Consider the following 22,176-nt stretch of genomic DNA (forward strand, 5'->3'; position numbering starts at 1 on the left):
GAGGGTCTACTGGAAATGCCGGTGTCAGAATTTTATCTTTTGCTTTTTAAGAGGATGTCAATGGATTGCACTTAATTTTCTTGTTTAGTAGTATAAGCATCACTAATGATTTAAATGCAGAATTTCAGTCTCTAACCAAGGATACCATTATGGGTCTTTTGCATGTGAGTTTTATAATGCCAAAATAAGGAAAAATGGGCAAATAGATTATGTAAAAGGAAAAGCCAATAACTTGACTTATTTGTAGTTTTCTTTTGATAACACTGCAATACGAAGAAATTGTCAGTACAAGACCATAATGATTATCACTTGTAAAGAGTTAAGTGAGATACCTATTTTGAAAGAAGCTTAGAAAAGAACTCTATAAATCACTTATGGAAATCACTTTTATACTTGTTGCTTAAGTCAGAGATACTTGACAGATGAAAAAAAGCATCTCTGAAATTTAAGACTAAATGAACAATTTTGGTCATAGTACTTACATTTTTTGCTGTGAATACCCTGAAACAAGAAGGGAGGGGAAAACCTACAGAGGAAAAACTTTAAAAGAATGAGCCAGAGCAATGATTCACATATACGTAATGCTCAGTGTGTTCGGATGTTTGCTGAAGATTTTATTACCTCATGATGCATTTTTATTAACTAAGGTACAAGAGAGAAAGGAAAGAAGAATTTAAAGATTTAGGTGGAATGATAGAAAATAAGCTTGAATTCACTACTGCTAGAACATAATTTCTGCTGGAAAATTCTCAAGTTAACGCTCTCTGACTTGCTACCTGGTTCCTTCCTCAGCTACTCCTTTTCTTAACATCCCCATCCAACATGGGACCATTGGTCTTAACATACTATTACTCATATCTCTAAAGAATGTTACAGCCACCTGCTGAGGACCCTTTCACAGTTAAGTCTCCACTTCAGGATCTTCTAACTTTCCTCCTCTAAGTTATTATTATTATTATTTTCCTTATCTTTAAGAAAAAGTATCCCACCTCCTTTTTAAAGCTAATTCATCCCCATCTCTCTCCTACCTATTTAAGGAGTCTCTGTCATTAATTATCTGCTACCATATATTCATGTTTAACATCTTCCCTTTAAGTTTTTTCCCTGAGTAAACAAATTTGTTGTGTTTCAAGCTACTATTGCTCCTTTTCTCCTCCATCAGCACAATGAATGATAATTTTCAAAAGTCACTGCTTATTCACTCACTTCCTACTCATTAATTATTTAAATTATTTAAACTCTCCTTCCCTTATCTTAGGCACTTTTATTAAGTCAAATATCCATTTTGTTTGGTCAAACTCTTAGTAAGTATCTCTAGACTTGATCTCTGGTACTTGGTTGCAAGGAGCCAATATCCACTGTGTCTGATTTAAGCAAAAAAGCAATTTAATGGAAGAATGTAGGATCATCTGAAGAACTGATGTAAAGGCTATGAATATTAACATGATTCAGAAATCAAGCAAGAAAGAATAATATAATAAAATAATAATAATAATAAATTATTATTTATTATAATATTATTATAAATAATTATTATAAATAAAAAATAAATCAATAATAAAAAGACAAATAAACCAGTTAAAAAGATGGGCAAATCACATATATATGAATGACCAATAAACAAATGAACAGATTCTCAACATCATTAGTCATTAGAAATATAAGGCAAAGCCCAGAGAAACTTCTTGATAACCATAGGATAGGTATAATAAAAAATAGTGCATAATAACAAGTGTCAACAAGGATGTGGAGAAATTGAAATGCTCATACGTTGTTAGTGAGAAAATGATGTGGCTACTTTGGAAAACAGTTTGACAGTTACTCCTCAAAATGTTAAACATTGAGTTACCATATGTCCTAGCAATTCCAGTCCTATATATATAGCCAAGAGAAATGAAAACATATTTCTACACCAAAACGTACACACAAATATTCATAGCAGCATTAGTTGTAATATCTGGAAAGTGAAATCAACCCAAATGTTCGTTCACTGAGGAATGGATAAACAAAATGTGGTATATCCATACAATTATGCAAGATAACAAGGAGTAAAGTACTGATACATGCTACAACATGGACGAATCTTGAAAATATTATGCTAAGTAAAATAAGCTGCTGAAAAAGACTACATATTGTATGACTCCATTTATATGAATATCCAAAATAGGCAAATCTATAGACAGAAAGTAGATAAGTGGTTGCCTGGAGGAAGGTGGGTTGACAGCTAACGGGTACGTTTCTTTTGGGGGGATGAAAATGTTCTAAAATTAGATTGTGGCGATGATTGCAAACTTTGTGAATATACTAAAAAAACCCTTGGAATTGTATGCTTTAAATGGGCAAATTTTTATGTTGTGTGAATTGTATCTCAATAAAACTATTTTTAAAAAGTCAGTCATGGACCAAGGAAGGCCAGTCAGAATAAGACACAACCAGCTCTGGACATAGGATCCATCAGTTTTCCATGCTGCCACTGGACCTGCCGCTCCTGGATGCATACCGCCTCTGCCACCAGTGGGCCCAGATACTGGCCTTTTTGTTGATGGCATGAAACCAACTCTTCTAGCTTCTTTGTGTTAGCCACTTCAGACTCATGTCCTAAGTAGGATCATCAGATTGTTTAAATTTCAGACAGCTCTCTGAGGTATAATGTCTAGGACTTGGGGGAGCAAGTACCTGGCCTTTTATGTAAAACCTGAGAAACCATTAAAATTGTAAGATAAAAACAACATCCAATTCCCTAAATATAGACAGGGGGTTCAAATGCTGAGCAGCCATAAAATGACAAATGTTATCTTTTCAGAAAGCTTTGAAAATGCTTTCTGTATGGCCAGATGGACTCTCCCTATCCTGCCTGAACCTGAACATTAGGATACTCAATACTGAACCCCTCCAACAAATGAGATCCACACACCTCTGCCAGCTCAATTTTATCAAAGCATAGCCTAGGTCAAGCTAATGCCCTGTTCAAAAACCTTCAGTGGTAAAACATGAATTTCATGCTAAACAAACAGTAATTGGTTTCAAGGCCCTTAAAAGTTTACAGAGTTTCCCTTTCCATAATACTTTCTCAATTTTCTCATTCATATAAGCATTTATTAACAAAGATTTTTGCTCTTCTCCCATTTAAAGTATACAATTCAGTGGTTTTTGGTATATTCAACTATGATTTTGAAAAATTATTTCCTAAGTAGATAAAAACAATCCACAGAGATAGATAAGTTTGCATCATTCCTGGGGTGCCTGGGTAACTCAGTGGGTTAAGTGTTAGACTCTTGATTTCAGCCCGGGTCATGATCTCAGAGTCGTGAGATGGAGCCCCACGGACAGTGGGGGGTGGAGCATGCTTGGAATTGTCTCTCTCTCTCTCTCCCTCTGCTCCCATGATCTCTCTCTCAGAAAGAAAAAAAAATGTTTGCATCATTACTAAAATGCTGCAAGTTTAAACACGTTTTTACCAGAAAAGCTGGAGTTTAAATCAGTTTAAATTTAAATTAGTTATAATTTTCTTGAAATGGCATAAGGTATCTCCCTAATCCCTTAAAAAAATATCTGAACAGACATGCAATTATTTAACAAGTGATAAATTTTAGGACAAGTGGTTATTAGATAGCAGTTATAGGAAAAATAATCTCCTGTAAACCTGCTTTAGGCAACCTATCCTAAAAATGTCTTTTTTACTATAAGCCCATACCCTGAAATAGATGTAATTTTATCCCACTTTATTTTTTGGCTTCTTTCAACTTCATTGAAGTATAATTACATTTCACTAAACTTCACATATTTAAAGTGTGCAATATAATCACTTTGGGCGTATGTATACAAATCTGGGAAATCATCAATATTGTAGGATAAAAAACTTTTCCAACTCTCCCCATTTTCCTTGTACTCCTTTGTAATCCCTCCTTCCTGCACCCTCATATCTGACCTACCTTCTGAGACTATAGATTAGTTTATTCTTCAGAATTTTATATGAACATAATTTTTTAATTTCTTTCTTTTTATATTTTTTGGTTTTTTGGCCTGACTTATTTCACCTAGCACGACTTTGTGATTTATTCATGTTATAGCATGAACTAATAATTAGTTCCTTTTTATTGCTAACTAGTATTTCATTGAATAGATAATCACAATTTGTTTGCACATTCATGTGTTGTTGGACATTTCAATTATTTACAGTTTTTGTCTATTTAAATTAAAGCTGTTTTGATCATCTGTGACCTACTCTTTGTAGTCATTTAGTTTTGTTTCTTCAGGGTAAATACCTAGGAGTGAAATATTTGATGTTGGTGAAAGTATGTTTAAGTTTTTAAGAAAGTTCCCAACTCTTTTTTTTTCAGAGATGGGAGAGGGTCAGAGAGAGAGAGGGGGAGAGAGAATCTTAAGCAGGCTCCTCACCTAGCACAGAGCCCGACATGGGGCTCAATCTTGCCTCTGAGATCATGACCTGAGCTGCAATCAAGAGTGAGATGCTTAACCGACTGAGCCACCCAGGTGCCCTAAAACTTACCAACTCTTTTCCAAAGCAGTTGTACCATTTTATATTTTCACCAGCTATGTTTGAGAGATGTAGTTGTCCATATCCTTCCCATTTCTGTTTTAATTTTGTTTATTAAAAATTTTCCCATTCTAAGGCACGTGGGTGGCTCAGTGGGTTAAGTGTCTGACTCCTGGTTTCACCTCAGGTCGTGATCTCAGGGTCGTGAGATTGAACCCTGTGTCTGGCTCTGCACTCAGTGCAGAGTCGGTTTAAAATTATCTCTCTCCCTCCCACAGCTTGCGCGGGCTCTCTCTCTTTCTAAAATAAATAAATAGATCTTTAAAAAAAAAAGCTATTAAAAATTTTCCCATTCCCATGAATGTGGTGTTTTATCTCAGTGTGGTTTGAATTTACATCTCTAAAGACTAATGATGTTGTACATCATGTATCTACAGGCCATTTGTTTATTTTCTCTTTTAAAGTAAATATTGAATGTTTTTGCCTGTTTTTAAAATTTTTGCTTTGTTTATATTATTATTGAGTTGTGAGCATTCTTTATATCTTTGTCTGATTTATGTGTTGTGAATATTTTCTCCTAGTTTGTGGCTTGGCATTTCATTTTCTTAATTGTTTTTAGAAGGGTGAGTTTTAAGTTTTCATGAAATCTGAAACATCACTTAAAAAATATAGTTCATTATTTTTGTGTTCTATCAAAGAAATCTTTCATCACTTGAAGGTGCACATTGCTGTCCAGTTTTCCCAATACCATTTGTTGAAAAGACTATCTTCTTTTTCTTTCTTTTCTTTTTTTTTTTGAGACTGTCATTTTTCCATTGGATATTCTTTCTTGCTTTGTCAAATATTAATTGATCATAAAGTTGTGGGTTCGTTTCTGGGTTTTCTATTCTCTTCTATTAATGTATGTGTCTATTTTTGTGCCAGTACCATACTGTTTTGATCACTATAACTTTGTAATATAATGTGAAATCGGGAATTGTGATGCCTCCAGTTTTGCTTTTCTCTTTGAAGATTGCTTTGGCTATTCAGGGTCTTTGGTGGTTCGATAGAAATTTTAGGATTGTTTGTTCTAGTTCTGTTAAAAATGCTAGTGATTTTTTAAATTTTTTTTATTGTTATGTTAATCACCATACATTATATCATTAGTTTTAGATAAAAATGCTAGTGATATTTTGATAGAGATTGCATTAAATGTGTAGATTTCTTTGGGTAGTATAAACATTTTAACAATATTTATTCTTCCAATCTATGGAGCATGGAATATCTTTCCATTTCTTTCTGTCATCTTCAATTTCTTTCATAAGTGTTTTGCAGTTTTCAGAATACAAGTCTTCCACTTCTTTGGTTAGGTATATTCCTAGGTATCTTACTGTTTTGGTGCAATTGTAAATGGGATTTATTCCTTAATTTCTCTTTCTGTTGTTTCATTATTGATGTTTAGAAATGAAACAGATTTCTGTACATTGATTTTGTATCCTGTAGCTTTACTGAATTTGTTTATTAGTTCTAGTATTTTTTTGGTAGTCTTTCGGGTTTTCTATATAGAGTCTCATGTCATCTGCAAATAGTGAAATTTGACTTCTTCCTTGCCAATTTGTACCTTTTATTTCTTTTCGTTGTCTGATTGCTGTGGCTAGGACTTCCAGCAGTATGTTGAATAAAAGTGGTGAAGGTGGACATTCCTGTCCTGTTCCTGACTGTAGATGAAAAGGTCTGTTTTTCCCCATTGAGGATGATATTAGCTGTGGGTTCGTCATAGATGGCCTTTATTATGTTGAGGTATATTCCCTCTAAACCTACTTTTCTGAGGATTTTGATCATGAATGGATGTCATACTTTGTCAAATGCTTTTCTGCATCTATTGAAATGATTATATGGTTCTTATTCTTTTTTTATTAATGTGATGTATCACATTGATTGATTTGCACATATTGAATCACACTTGCAACCAGGAATAAATCCCCCTTAATTGTGGTGAATGATTTTTTAAATGTACTTTTGGATTCAGTTTGCTAGTATTTGGTTGAGGATTTCTGCATCTATGTTCATCAGAGATATTGGCCTGTTAGTTCCCTTTTTTGTGGTGTCTTTATTTGGTTTTAGTATCAAGATAATGTTGGCCTCATTGAGTCAATTTGAAGTTTTCCTAATGCTTTTTTTTTTAAGATTTTATTTATTCATTTGACAGAGAGAGACAAAGCGAGAGAAGGAACATAAGCAGGAGGAATGGGAGAGGGAGAAGCAGACTCCCCGCTGAGCAGGGAGCCTGATGCGGGGCTTGATCCCAGGACCCTGGGATCATGACCTGAGCCGAAGGCAGACGCTTAACGACTGAGCCACCCAGGTGCCCCTTCCTAATGCTTTCTTAAAGAAACCAAATACATTAGATATTTTATAACGTTTCATACAAATTTCATATATAAACAAGCTACAACTTGTGTAGAAAAGAGATAACATTAACATTTTATTTTATTTTTTAAAGATTTTATTTACCCATTGGACAGAGAGAGAGAGATATAGCTAGAGAGTGCACAAGCAGTGGGGGAGTGGCAGGCAGAGGAAGAGGGAGAAGTAGGCTCCCCACTGAGCAAGGAGCCTGATGTGGGGCTGGATCCCAGGACATGGGGATCATGACCTGTGTTGAATGCAGCCACTTAACTGACTGAGCCACCCAGGTGTCCCAACATTAACATTTTAAAACACATACGATTTCTTACTCATGTTCATTAGCTGCTTGGCCTCATGCCTTCCAATTTCCATATCTATATTTTATTTGTGTTTTCTGTCTTTGTCCAAAGAGTTATTTACAATCATCAAAATTTTAGTATAATCTGTGAAATCTTTATAATATCTGCTGATTATATTTTTCATTGTGAAACAAGATTAAGATAAAAAGCATTTTTTAAAAAACATTTTGTGAGAGGTACAGATCTGAGATTCAACAGTCTTGCACAATTCACAGCGCTTACCAGAACACATACCCTCCCCAGTGTCCATCACCCAGTCACCCCATCCCTCCCACCCCACCCCCCACTCCAGCAACCCTCAGTTTGTTTCCTGAGATTAAGAATTCCTCATATCAGTGAGGTCATATGATACATGTCTTTCTCTGTTTGACTTATTTCGCTCAGCATAATACCCTCCAGTTCCATCCACGTCGTTGCAAATGGCAAGATCTTATTCCTTTTGATGGCTGCATAGAATGTAGCAGCAGGGGAAGAATGAAGGGGGGGAAATCGGAGGGGGAGAAGAACCATGAGAGACAATGGACTCTGAAAAACAAACTGAGGGTTCTAGAGGGGAGGGGGTTGGGAGGATGGGTTAGCCTGGTGATGGGTATTGAGGAGGGCACGTTCTGCATGGAGCACTGGGTGTTATGCACAAACAATGAATCATGGAACACTATATCTAAAACTAATGATGTAATGTATGGGGATTAACATAACAATAAAAAAAATTAAAAAAAAACATTTTGTGAGAAAAAAACGTTTTTGATCTTCTACATGACATCAGTGATGGTGCAGAACTTCACTGACATGGCAACAAAATATATGTGAGAGACCATTTCAGTTATTATAGAACCCAATTTGAATTTGTAGTAGTGGGGAAAAGAGAACTACAGTTTTCTTGGTGGTAGGTTTTCTTGGTGGTAGAGCTCTGGATGCTTCAATTACTCATCAGCCATGAGAACTGAAAATGAGTTGTGGTCTGCATTTGCTTCTCTCTTACAACAGAAGAATGTGACAGGCTGAAGGGGTTTATGAGGATAAGAACAGGATTCCTAGATCTGAACTTGGTTGCTTCAGATATCTGTTTCTGACTAATTCAGAAACTTCCCCCTATATTGTCATAATTTTAACACATATTTTATATCCTAAACAAACACTGACATGTTGATCCTACTTTCTAATTGTTACTTTAAAATCCACTAGAATACTGTAGAATAGTTTATGCTTTGTCAGTTATCATTTATGCACAGCCTCATCTTCTAGCACATTTATCTCTCGCTGACCCTCATTCAGTATGTCCGACTCACCTTTCCCCTTACTTTGTCTGGTTCTAGGCTTCCTGCTCCATAGAGAATAGGTCATGCTGCCTCCTAAGAAGTTCTCTTTGAAGTTCCCACTAGCAGGGAAAGGCCTTAACAAAATGAGAACCATGCTCATGTTGGTCACTTCTGAAAGTTTTGACTCCTCCATATTCTGCCTGATTTTGTTTGTTACTTAGTATCCTTTAATATTTTTTTTGTTTGTATTCTGTCCAGAGTATCAATCAACTAGATGGCCGCTCAGTGTGGACTTCCATCATTATACTGGAAATAGAACTCTGTCCTGTCATAATATCCAGACACAGAGCCATTGGGTAGTATGGCTAAGTTGCTGTTGAGGAGGTTTACCTGTGTTCTTTCCCTACTTAGGTGCATAGCATTTTTTTTTTTTTTAAACCAGAGCTCTAGGCATCTGTTAGTAGCATTTTTCATCTTTCTTTCATGAGAATTAGTGGAATATCCTGGTATCATGAATAGAGCTTAGGAAATTTCTTCTTCCTGGAGAGTACTTTTACTCTCTGTTATTTTAGAAGGGATAGAATTCTCAGTCATCTCTACTAGTGAGAGTAGAGACATACATCTCTCTTCCCACCAATAGCTCAGAAGACCTGCAATTTAAGCTGATATTGTAGTTCTGTGCTTATTTATGGGGATATTTATCTCTTTTTGATCTTGCTATATGTGTTTGACTTACTCATTTTGTATTTTATCTGTCATTGCTATATACTTAGAGGAAAGGGGGCTCCTTAAAACCTGAATCTACAAAACTATCTTGACAAGAAATTTTAAGGGGACACCTGGATGGCTCAGTTGGTTAAGTGGCTGCCTTCAGCTCAGGTCATGATCCTAGGGTCCTGGGATCGAGTTCCACATCGGGCTTCTTGCTCAGCGGGGAGCCTGCTTCCCTCTGCTTGCCTCTCCCCCTGCTTGTGTTCTCTCTGTCTCTCTCTGACAAATAAATGAATAAAATCTTTTTTAAAAAAAAAGGAAATTTTAAACTGTATCTTATCATTATAGTATCCTACACTGGGTCTAACATGGCACTTGAAAAAGCAAAACATGTTTATTAAAGTATCAGTAAAAGACTTCTAACAGGAATTTTAAATTTACTGAAAAAAAAAGGAAGCTGAATGAAATCATCCTCATTAGATGTGGTTGTTTCTTATTGGATTAATAGAACTGTAGGTCTGCATTGAAAATTCCACAAGAGCAATACAAATCTGATTCAGTTTGCATAGTTTTTATTCACAGACAACTTTGTAAAGGGAAATACACCATCATGCCCATGGATTTTGGCATTTTGCTCCATGGGCACCAAGAAAAAAATAATCTATTTTAACTTGATTAAGCATAGCTGGCAGATCTAGGCTGTCATTTCCAGAGAAAATTATTACCTCTGAATCATCAATCTAGTATGCTTTTTTAGCTCATATATATATTCATTCTTGCTCTTTCCAGATATATCTGGATAGCTGAACTTTCTCAACCTATAAAGCTATTGGACTTAAGTGTTGAGATTGACCCCTGCTTTTCCCTCTCATTTGGCTTTTTCTCCTTGTAGCACCTCCCATTTTCAGAAGTTGCTGATTCAGAAGTTGAACAAACTCTATTGGTTCCAGAATCCCTTTCTTTTTTTTAAAATTTTATTGTTATGTTAATCACCATACATTACATCATTAGTTTTTGATGTAGTGTTCCATGATTCATTTGTGCATAACACCCAGTGCTCATGCAAAATCCCTTTCTGTGGTCCCTTCCCCTCATTCTGTCAGGAGGAAGACCTTCATCTGCCCTTCAAGGTCCTAGCTGGACTAAGAATCAAATTGACACGAGACACAATAATAGGAGAAAATCAAATTTAATAGGCATACATATAAGCAATCCACACAAACATGGAAACTCCAAAGACAATGAGGCAACAGGAAGCTTGTATGAGCTAAGGAGAAGGGCAGGGTCTGAGGATACAAAGGTGAGAATGTCATTAGCAGGAAGGTGAGAATAAATGGAAGAACAAAGTTTGCCCTATTATGCAAACAAGTTTCTTTGGTAAAGGGGAGTCTATAAATAGCACTCTTCCTGGTACAGTTTCTCCTTTCCAATGTAAATTTAGGCAGCTGAGGACCAAGAAGGGAGCTTTTTTTGTGTTTGCTGGGTTTTGATTACTTGTAACTCAAAATAATGTTCATGCCAAAGTGGCCCATCTAGGGGCAGCCTGCCTGTGGCCCCTACCATTCCTTTCTTCCTTTCATCCTCTATTTCTTTGTTCTTTGTCACTTTGCTAAAAGTGTTGCTGAAGTGGTAGGTTCTTTCTCTACTTAATACCATTCCCAAATAGCCAAATAACAAAACAGTATTTGATGGCAAGCAGGTAATTTATTCAGTGGTCAGAGAATGGAGAAGGGAAGCTCATGCTTTAAAGGCATATTCTCCCTGATTAGGTCTCATGGTCAGGGTTTTATGGGGTTATGCTAATTAAGAGGCTGGTAAGCAAGCTGATGTCAAGATGTTTTAGGGAAGAGAGGAGGCTTCTTGGAATCAGAGTGCCATCTCTTTTCTTCCCTTAAATGGGTATAGTTAGCTTTGTCCTGCTGCTAGTAGGTGTGTTCTTTATTAGAATTAGGTGATAATGATCTCATGGTCATCTGGTGGGTTAGCTACTGGTGTCTGAACTGTAAGAAACCAGTCAAATACTGAGTCATGGGGGCTTGTTTGGAGCTTGTGGCTTCTGGCATTTGGTCTTAGTTTCTGGTGACAAGCAGCACCTATAAACAGTGTTAGAAAACTGAGTTATTGTGGCTTGTTATCAAGTCTGTAGTAACAAAATAATGGCATTAATTCTGTTGGCCTATAAGTTTTGCAATTATAGAGATGAGGTTTGAATTTTTCAGTACTGTAATACCATCACTTAGCATAGTACCTGATATATAGTAATTGAATATTTCTTGAAGGAAAGCTTTGAAACTTTTTTCTAAATATCCAGTCCTTTCCAGCATGACCCTTCTACTGACGCCAGAGTGCAAGGACCCTGCTGTTTCATTACCCTTGCCATATTGCAATGTAATTATTTGTTTATGTGTCTTTTACCCTACCAAGCTTCTACAGTCCCAGGTCCTGGCACAATGTCTGAGAGATAGCAGTTTCTCATTAAATGTTTATTAAATTGATTTCCTAAATTATTTAGTAAATTTGAAAGGTCATAATTACCTTGAAGGCAGGAACCATAGCTTTTAAATTTTATTTTTATGGGACCTAAGAGCTCCCAGTCAGAATATAAACTATCATGAAATTAAACTGAATAGTCAGGAATTTAAATAAACAAGTATTGGTGGGTGAAAATAGAACAAGTTAACTTCGGATTTGAAAAAAATTCTCAAATTTGGAAATTAAAAATACAACTGATTTTGTTGAATGCAATCATGCAGCTACTTGACTCTGATACTCTAGAATTATTCTCACACATTTCTTCATTTGTTATTTTAACTTCTGAATCTTAATTTTGTTGCTTATTGTTTCTTACTTTCTTTCAAAGTAAGTTTATTCAGATCAAATTTCCCCTTCCATGAAGCTGTCCCTGAATGCTAAGCAAATATTTTCTATTTCTTCTGTAGATTTTACTAGCCTTTACTATGTGTGCAGTGAGTAGAATTTACGTGCTTTGTTACTGAAGTGCTTATGAGCCGAATGTTGGAGCCAGGTTTCTTGGGTTAGAATCCCAGCTACACCACTTACAAGCTATGCCACTTTGGGCTAGTGTCTTAGCTTTTCTGGGATTCAAAATTTCTCCTCTACAGAATAGGGAAAATAAATAGTTCTAGCCACAATGGATTGGTATTTTGTTATGAGAATTAAATGGGTTAATATATGTAAATTACTTGGCAAAGTGCCTAGCACATACAAAGTACTATGTAAGTGTTAATATCTTTTCTCCATTTATTGCATCTGAAAACTTTTTTTTTAAACTCTGTTTTAATTATGTTACCCTAATATTAGGATGAAATATCTACTTCATTCAGGCTGACATAAACAGACCAGTGAGAAATAGTGTGAGGTAATGGCTAAGAGCATAATTGCAGGAGCCAGACTACCTGAGTCCAAATGCCAGCTCTGTCACTTACTGGCTGTGTCACTAATGACAAGGTACTTAAAAACTCATAATTTCTCATGCCCTCAGTTTTCTCCCCTGTAAAATGTGCATAATATAGCACCTATGCAATAGGGTTATGCTGAGAATAAAAAAAGTTAATGAATGTGAAGCGGCTAGAAAAGTGACTGACACATACTAACTATTCAAAAGGGGTTAGTTACTTCTACTCTTAAACTGCCCAGCTTAATAAATTATCACATATTTTAAAGTATTTGTTTTAATGCAAGTCTTGTTTTTCTCCTAAATTTTAAATTCCTAGTGAATGGGGATACGGTTTTCCCCCTAACATCCTGATTTAGGTCTAGGATGTATCTTTTATTCTGTATGTGGATGTAATGTTAAGCTTCAGTTTACCTATCTGTTACATAATAATATCCCTGTGTCACTGTCTTATTTGTTGATTATGTTTGACTGTTAAGTATCACAAAAGACAAAATAAATTATCTCTCTATTCTTTTGATAGAAAATTGATTTCCCAATATTCTTCTAAAGTGAGGTTTAAATAAACTTGAGATGTATATTATTCCAATGCAACAAAATGCCAAGAAGTAGATGATTGTTGGCCTTATTTCAGTATCTCAAGGATTTTAGTCTTCTGATGTTCTGAGATTTTTCTTCATGATTGAAATATCACTGCTTTGGTGTCTCCACTCTTCATGGCTACATCCAAGTCAGGAAGGAAAATTAATGGAGGAGAAAGAAGAGGGTGCTGTATCAAGAAAGAGGTATTTTCTTGAAATCCCCATACTTCTGTATACTTTGCTTGGCTAGATTGTCACATGACTTTTGCTAGATTCAATGTGGTATAGGAAGATTAGTTTTCAGCTTTAAAATATGGGAAATAAGGGAAAACAGGGGTAGAATAAATGTTGATTCAGTCTACTTACCATATAAGTAGATTTACCTCATAAGGTCTTTATACTCAAATGATTTAATGGAGGTAAACTTGCTTTTAAACTTTTATAAAAAACATGGGCAAAAAAATGGAAACAGTTATTGGATTTCCCAGAACATCTAATTCCAAGTATGTTGTACACGATTTCTCATAAGAAGAGTATGGATAATTTAAAACATTTTGATAATTTAGTTCATTTTCTGTTTACAAAGTTAATAATTCTATTTCCTCAAAACACTGTGTTAGTTTAAATTCAGTCTTTAAAAATTAAATTCTTTTCATTATATTCCACTCCTGATTTTAATTCATTATTTGTTATCTTTAAAATAGGAGAAATACAGGGGCGCCTGGGTGGCTCAGTCAGTTAAGCATCTGACTCTTGGTTTCAGCTCAGGTCATGATCTCAGGGTGGTGAGATTGAGCCCCATGTTTTTGGGCTCCCCACTCAGCAAGCAGTCTGCTTCCCCCTCTTTCTCTCTCTCTCCCTCTGCCCCTCCCCTGCTCACACACACACATACACACACACACACACACACTCTCTTTCTCTCAAATAAATAAATAAATCTTTAAAAATAAAAGAAAATAGGAGAAATACTAATAAACTTGGGTTCATTCACTCACTCATGAAATACACTAACACCCCACTAAAATACAGTAAATGGGATCCAGAAAATCCAGTCTTATAAATGCAGGATAGCATTATTGCAAATTGAAGAACATGACCAGGAGTGATCACAGTCTAACAGACCTACCAAGAGTTTTGACCCCAAATGTGGTTTGGCATTATCTGGTATAAGATGTACACACTGGCTCATCTATCAGTGGAATTAATGCCTGTTCTTTTGGTTGTGATGGAACATCTGGGACAGTAGAAGTTGTTTTAGTTAATATTATATTTATTTGGTACCCATTTTTTGGGCTGGTCTAAGGAGAACAGGCTGGGAAACATACTGGGAAGGTTAAGGACATCTTGTGAGACAGGGTTGTCAGCTGGTTGCCTGTGGCTAGGCTTGCACTTCATTCTTTCTTCCATTTTCCTCCCTCCCTCCAAAGGTAAGAACTTAAACTCACCTTGTTTGGGAATGGGGTCTGAATGAATGTACCTTAGCATGGGGTTTTACTGTAAATATTTAGTCCTGTTATATTATAAGCATTGTGTTTGGAACCAGGGGACTATTGGCAAATGAACAAATATATATAATTTGGATAAGTGTTGTGACAAAAATTAATCACCATGATAGGAAGCAAACAAACAAACAAAACAGGTCCACCAGAATGACTGGAAAAGACTTGATGAAAAAGTTATATTTAAGATAAGAATGGAAGGATGAGAGGGCATATCAATTAGGCTCCTTGCAGTGAACAGATGGTACAATCCAAGTAGTTAAATAATACGCATTTTTAAGTAAAGGAATAACTTAAGAGGAATGGCATGGCATATAGGAAAAACCTAAGGAATAGTGCAGCACTTCAGATCTAGTGATAATGTGTGTTGGGAGGAAGAGGAGTGGAGGGCTTGCTACCTCTTAAAGAGGCAAGGAAAAGGAGCAATTATTCTGGAATCTGGGTGTAAAGGAACACTCATAGAATTTTTGTATATATTTTAGAAGGATGCAGCCAAGTCCTGGGAAGGTCATTTAGTATATGTTCACATGAATATATGTTTTTGTAAGATTTAAAAACGGATGTATTTTAACTACAATCACTTTCCTCTCTGACTTCCCCCTCTTTCATGTTGGCTAAGAGTGGCCATTTTTGGGACCCAGCCAGGTTGAAATATTTGGGTTTAGTGGACTATAAGATTTGTAATCTCTTCCATAGAAATTAGGTTATTTTTAGCCATTCATATGTAATGATGTTCAGGAGAACTTCTGCCCACTTGCTGATTCACTCTGCCTGAGTGACAGTTCTGTAGGTCTGATCATTATATGGACATATCTTGTGCTGCCAAGTACTGGAAATATAGGAGTAGTGGAGGAGAAAGTAATGAATTTTAAAATAAACAGAACCAGAAACTAGTCTGTGGAAACCTCAATATTCAAACATGTCAAAATTTCAAGCAGAAGAATGAGTCTCTTTGATGCCTTGTCAAAATGAAAATTTCTTTGAGGAATATATTGAAAAATGCAGAGGGTAAAGTTTAAAAAGTGCCATGTATTTTTGCATGATGGGAATTGTATAAAATATAATAGCAGTTTTCTTGTGTTTGTAGAACACCAAACTGTAAGCAATAATACAAACATCTTTATGTAAATTATGATTCATTTTTTTACAAATCTGAAATATCAATATTTTTATTAACTACATTCGTAGGCAGGATAATTATATTTCTAGTCACCTGATAGAAAATGATATCATGAAATCAATGTCACATGAAGAGGTGGTCAAAGAATATGCAACCAAGCAATATATTAGAGCTGTGTCAGGGAGTTGATAGATCAGTATTATTTTTTTTCTCTTAGATTTTGTAATTTTTGTGGTATTTGTCACATTTTAGTTAATTTTTGTGTATGATTTCCCTTTTCAGTATAAATATTTACTTTCCTGTCAAATATTGTGTTCATAATATTCTTCTCTTTCTTTTAAAGAGGGTTCACAAAATTTAAATCTGCCCTTGAAACAAGGTGTTTTCCGAGTAATTATCTTCTCCTGTGAATGAAAAGAAAAGGAACACTTAACAGGCTTTCAATGACTTACCTCATTTGTCCTTAAGTAAATTTTTTTCAAACTGGTGGCATAACTGGAACTATTTCTGGGAAGACACAGATTGCTTTATTACACAGATTACTTCATTTAGAAAATGCCAACAATCCACCACCACTAATTATATTCAGTAATTTTCAGGAGAAAGATGCCTATGTGTGAGAGAGAACTTATTACTACCAGTGACTATCTTGAAAACAGAGCTCAATGACATCATGTAAATAAATTAGCAAAACAGTTTATTGTAAATATTCTCTTTGATTGAAGGCACTATATAAAAATATACACCATAGGTAACATTTTCAAGGAAGATTTCATTTAATAAATCATATCTCACTCATAAACATTCATTGTGTGTGTTTGATATTAAGAAGCCTTATGAATCGTCCATAATTGTATTAATCTTATATCATAATATCTATACTTAACTATTAGCAGACTTCATTACAATATATTAATTATTGGTTAAAACACACCAGATTATTTTAATTTTTCTATGTTAATTTAAAATATATCCTTTTACTTCTAAGTCATATCTTTGGAAAATATATATAAAAAACAGTCTTGAAGTGTTACTAATCTGTCTTTCAGACTCCAGGGACATTGCAAAGAATGTGGGTCTGGATATGAAACTCAAACTATAAGTCATTGTTATTTGCCATCTAAGTCTGTAGATTTTTTGGTGAATGGATAGGTTTTCATGGGGAAGACAAAGTAACACTCCTCAAACATGAAACTGATCATCTCACTCACATACTTAAATCCTTGTCTCAAGGGTAAAATTTGAACCCTTTAACACATACCAGGCCCTGATTCATTTCTCAATATGTCTGCCATTTCCCTCCAGGCTTCAGCTGTGCTAAACTTCCAGTTTGGTGACTAGGTCCTTGTCTTTTTCACCCCAGGCTTTTATATGTGTGGGTGGAACACTCTACCCTCACCTCTTCACCTGAAAAACTCCTATTCATCCCTTTCAGTTTTAGTCAGAGTAACTTTAAAAAATATAATTATTTTCTTGACCAGTATAACAGAGTAAGTTAGATGCCTGTACATTGTGATTTTTTCCAAGAAAGTCTATGAAGATTCTTATTTGTCTTTTTTTCTGCTAGAGTGCAAACACTTGGGGAAGGGATCAAGTCCATCACATTTATGTGACTGGCACAGGCAGGCCCATTGAATGAATTAATGTATTCTTTTTCTGGGCAAGTCTGGAGGTTAGGTTCACATTTCAACTATTGTGCTAAGTGAACAAAGCTGAATTATTCCATATCTGATGGTTGCACTTATTTCCTGAAAATGGCAATGAACACAGATAAAATTTATGTTTTTCAATTCTACTTGAATGGGTTGGTATAGGGGAACCTACACAAGCAAAGACTCAGCACTATGTGACAACTCAGGTAACCAAGCATGGTCATTCCGAGGTGGCTACCGTGAGAGACAGCAGGCTGGACATCAGGATAGGTTGGGCCATGTTAATAGGGGCTTCCAAAGCTGTGATCTTTAGTTGTTTCAAGTTTTATATTTTAATTATAGTTTCTATTAAAATTTTTTAAAAAAAAGAATAGAAGAAAGTAATAGACAAAAATTATTGGTGAAGATTTCAATACTTCCTTCTAGTCATTGTTATAACCAAGTCGAAGAATATCAATAAAGGTATAGAAGACTTGAATACTATCAACCAACTTGACCTAATTGACATCTGTTGAAAACTTCTCAAAATAACAGAATAAAACCAGTTCTTTGCAAGCACACCTGTGGTATCACTGGAATAGACCAGTTGCTTAGCCGTAAAATGAGTCTCAATAAACTTGAAAGGATTGAAAAAAAAATGTTAATAGCATTATCAAAACTGTTCTGTAGAGAGATAGTTCTGATGACTGTGTGGCTCTGAACGAAGAAAGATCCCTGGGAAGGGATCTTCCCACTTGAAAAAGTCATAGAGATAGGATGTAAACAGGGAAGAGTGAGAGAGGGAGGAGTGAGAAGACAAAGCAGAGTAGAGAGCAGAGGAGTGGAACGGAATGGGGGTGTGGAGAAGGAAGAAGTGGGTAGGAGGGGAGAAGTGGGAGAGGGGAGAAAAGAGATTAAGCAAGTGGGATCAGCAGCAGAGTTGTTTCTTTTTTTTTTTTTTTTTCTAAAACAAAGGAAGACATCAACAAATGGAATGGGAAATGAGGGAGAAAGGTACGGTTTCCTTTCGCTAGCTTTCTTTCCATTTGATGCATAGTTTTCAGTAATAGTGGTGTGGAAAACAAAGACAAAAGAAAAATTAAATTTCCTGAATACTTACAGCCCCTTGACAAGTCTTTGAAAAAGGTAGAGTAACCTTCCTCTGGAAACAGCTGTCTCATTGTTGGCGATTTGCTAAGGGCAAAAGGCAATCTTGTGAGTCTACTTTAAACATATAGAAATTCCTCTGGAAACTTCCTTTTTCTCTACCCCTCAAGATATATGTTAGCAATCATCCTCCAAGCATATGGCCCACTGATATACATCTGAAGGGCCTCAAGACTGAGTTTTATTAAACATTAATAAATGACCTTTTCCTAACAATAGCTAGCCCCTTTAGGGTCCTGAAAACCTTGTTTCCAAAATACCTTGGAGGTTTGTGCTATCCTTAACCCCCTCCCACTTGAAAGTATATAATAAGCCACTTCTAATGACCCCAGTGCAGCTCCTTCTGCCCACATGTCCTGTCCCTGCGCTTTAATAAAACCACCTTTTTGCACCAAAGACATCTCAAGAATTCTTTCTTGACCCTTTGCTCTGAACCCCAACATGTCCACACCAGTAGGACTATTTCCATATATTGCCCATTCAATGTACCCTATAGATCTCAGCTAAAATTCTTTACTTTGGGAGTTATTATTTAAATGTTTCAAAGTAAACCTGATTGTCAAGAGTCTTTTCCAGGGCAGGTAATTAATCCTCTAGTACCAAAGAGCATTTTGTTTTGTTTTGTTTCAAAGTACTTTAAAGATAACAAATTTGAAAACTGAACCCCCCCCCCCACCTTTTTAACTTGGGGTCATTATGGATAAATGCTGCAACAATTTTGGAAAATGTAACATGTTTACCTATGCTTGAGAATATTCTAGACTTTGATCTTAGGATAATTTTTTAAATATAGAACTCATGGAATTAGAAATTTAACCTGTGAAATTTGACTAGATTAACATATATAAGCCTTTTCCTGCGCTTAGCAATCATTATTTTAAATGAAATTAATAACACGATGTAATTGCATCTTTTCCCATTCTCTTAAAATCCTGGACTTGCTTCTTGTAAAGGGGCTGCCAAAAGTCATACCAGTCCCAAATTCTATTTTCTTCAACGGTTTCTGTCACACTGGTCAATAGGAGTTTGGCATTTTCCTGAAGGACATTTTTGTTTCATTGTTCCCTTGATTGAGTGAAATCTGTATGGAACAATTGAATTCTCACTCTGCATGCTGTCTATTGAAATTGAGGTCATGAACAGCCCTAGCATTATCTAGATATTAAATTTTAGACATATTTGAGTCAAAATAAAAATTAATACTTTATTTCTTTCTCTGTTCTCCTCTATAGTAACTTTAGTGAAACTAAAACATAAAACAGGGTATGAAACCTCAGGCATTTTAACACAATAGAATTTTTTTAGTAAATTCTGCTCATATTAATACTACTTCACTATGTTTTCAAAAGGTCTTCTGAACTTTGTCAAGTAAAAATGTAAATAAATACAAGACAGTCTTCCTCTATTAAATTATTTCAGTCATTTTCAAGGAATTATTCCAGGTATATGCAAATAGGTAGTTAAAAATCAATGATTATGAAGCATGTTTTTAATTATGCTTAATTTTTTCATTTTGTTTTTAAAATGTCTTTTGTGTTGAGTTTAAAGTTTGAGTGGTAGAAACAAATTTTCAAATTATCTAAATCTCTTATTGGAGGGAGTTTATTTATTTGTTAACTAAAAATCAAAAACTATTAGCTGATCCTTATTGTGCTTCTAGACCAGAGTTAGCTATTGAATGGAATAATCAAACATAAAAATCAGATATTTAAGAGTAAGCTCTTTTCGGGCCACCTGGGTGGCTCAGTCGTTAAGCGTCTGCCTTTGGCTCAGGTCATGATCCCAGGGTCCTGGGATCGAGCCCCACATCGGGCTCCCTGCTCAGCAGGAAGCCTGCTTCTCCCTCTCCCTGCTTGTGTTCCCTCTTTCGCTGTGTCTCTCTCAGTCAAATAAATAAAATCTTTAAAAAAAAAAAGTAAGCTCTTTTCTTCCTGGACCAGAGAATTCATGATTCATATGCTACCTCTATGTATTTCAGCAAATACATAGCAAACTCTGTTGTGTGGGAAGAACTGTATCTATAAAAATTTAAGTAAAAATATACCACAATTGGGGCACCTGGGTGGTGTAGTCGGTTAAGCGACTGACTCTTGGTTTCAGCTCACGTCATGATCTCAGGGTTGTGAGATTGCACCCTCCTTTGTGCTCAGTGTGGAGTCTGCTTAAGATTCTCTCTCCCTCTGCCCCTCTTCCTGCTCCCTCTCTCTCTCTCAAATAAATAAATAAATCTTAAAAAAAATAACACAATCTATAAATGCTACAGAACCTAAGTGTATAAGAGAGATTTGGCACTTTGGAGTAAGACTAGCAGGAATTAAGATAAAAAATGATATGATTTTATATTGGTTGAAAAGCTTGATGTGAGTCTTAAGTCTGGTAAAACACAGAAGATAAAGCTTACACTATTTAAATTACAAAAGCAACAGAGAAGAATGAGAAGTACATACAAATAAAAATGAAGGAAAAATCATCTGTAATTCATATAGAAATAAATATAGAAAAAGATCAGATAGAAAAAGTGACTAAGTAATGTGGTAAAATATTGGATGAAAGATACTGTTCATTGTACAATTGTTTAAATTTTTCTCTGAGATTTAATATTTTAAAATAAAAAGTTAGGTAAAAAAAGGGGATCATCCTCCCACAATTTTTGGTCCTATGGATATTCATACAAAAATGTTCAATCTGTTGATATCCCATGCTTACACAAAAGGGGTAATACAGTCCTACTTGTCTTTCCCCACTAACATAACAAGTTGTCAGAACTTTTAAGTCTACATTGTTCTTTTTTTTCTTTTTTTAATTTAATTTAAATTCAATTAGCCAACATATGGTACATCATTAGTTTCAGATGTAGAGTTCATTAATTCATCAGTTGCATATAACACCCAGTGCTCATCACATCATGTGTCCTTAATGCCCATCACCGAATTACCCCATTCCCCCACCCACCTCCTCTCCAGCAACCTTTAGTTAAGAGTCTCTCATGGTTTTTCTCCCTCTCTGATGACCTCCCATTCAGTTTTCCCTCCCTCCCCCTATGATCCTCTGCACTGTTTCTTACATTCCACATACGAGCAAAACCATATGATAATTGTCTTTCTCTGATTGACTTATTTCGCTCAGCATAATAGCCTCCAGTTCCATCCACATCGATGTAAATAATAAGTATTCATCCTTTCTGATGGCTGAATAATATTCCATTGTATATATATACCATCTCTTCTTTATCCATTCATCCGTCAATGGACATCTTGGCTCTTTCCACAGTTTAGCTCTTGTGGACACTGCTGGTATGAACATTGGGGTGCAGATGCCCCTTCTGATCACTATATTTGTATCTTTGGGGTAAATACCTAGTAGCGGCAATTGCTGGGTCATAGGGTATCTCTTTTTTCAACTTTTTGAGGAACCTCCATACTGTTTTCCTAAGTGGCTGCACCAGCTTGCATTCCCACCAGCAGTGTAAGAGGGTTCCCCTTTCTCCACATCCTCGCCACATTTGTTGTTTCCTGACTTGTTAATTTTAGCCATTCTGACTGGTGTGA

At 35.6% G+C, this 22,176-nt stretch overlaps 1 long non-coding RNA gene across 1 annotated transcript in view; it reads left to right on the top strand.

Moving 5' to 3' along the window:
• LOC144379730 (uncharacterized) overlaps positions 1-16,928 on the top strand; it is a 125,078-nt gene extending 108,150 nt beyond the window's left edge. The window contains exon 4 of the long non-coding RNA XR_013443110.1: positions 16,880-16,928. This is a non-coding gene — a long non-coding RNA (uncharacterized LOC144379730). The remainder of the gene's footprint in view (positions 1-16,879) is intronic.
• Positions 16,929-22,176: the final 5,248 nt, after the last annotated feature.

This window comes from Halichoerus grypus, chromosome 12 (genome assembly GCF_964656455.1).
Source record: "Halichoerus grypus chromosome 12, mHalGry1.hap1.1, whole genome shotgun sequence".
NCBI lineage: Eukaryota > Metazoa > Chordata > Mammalia > Carnivora > Phocidae > Halichoerus > Halichoerus grypus.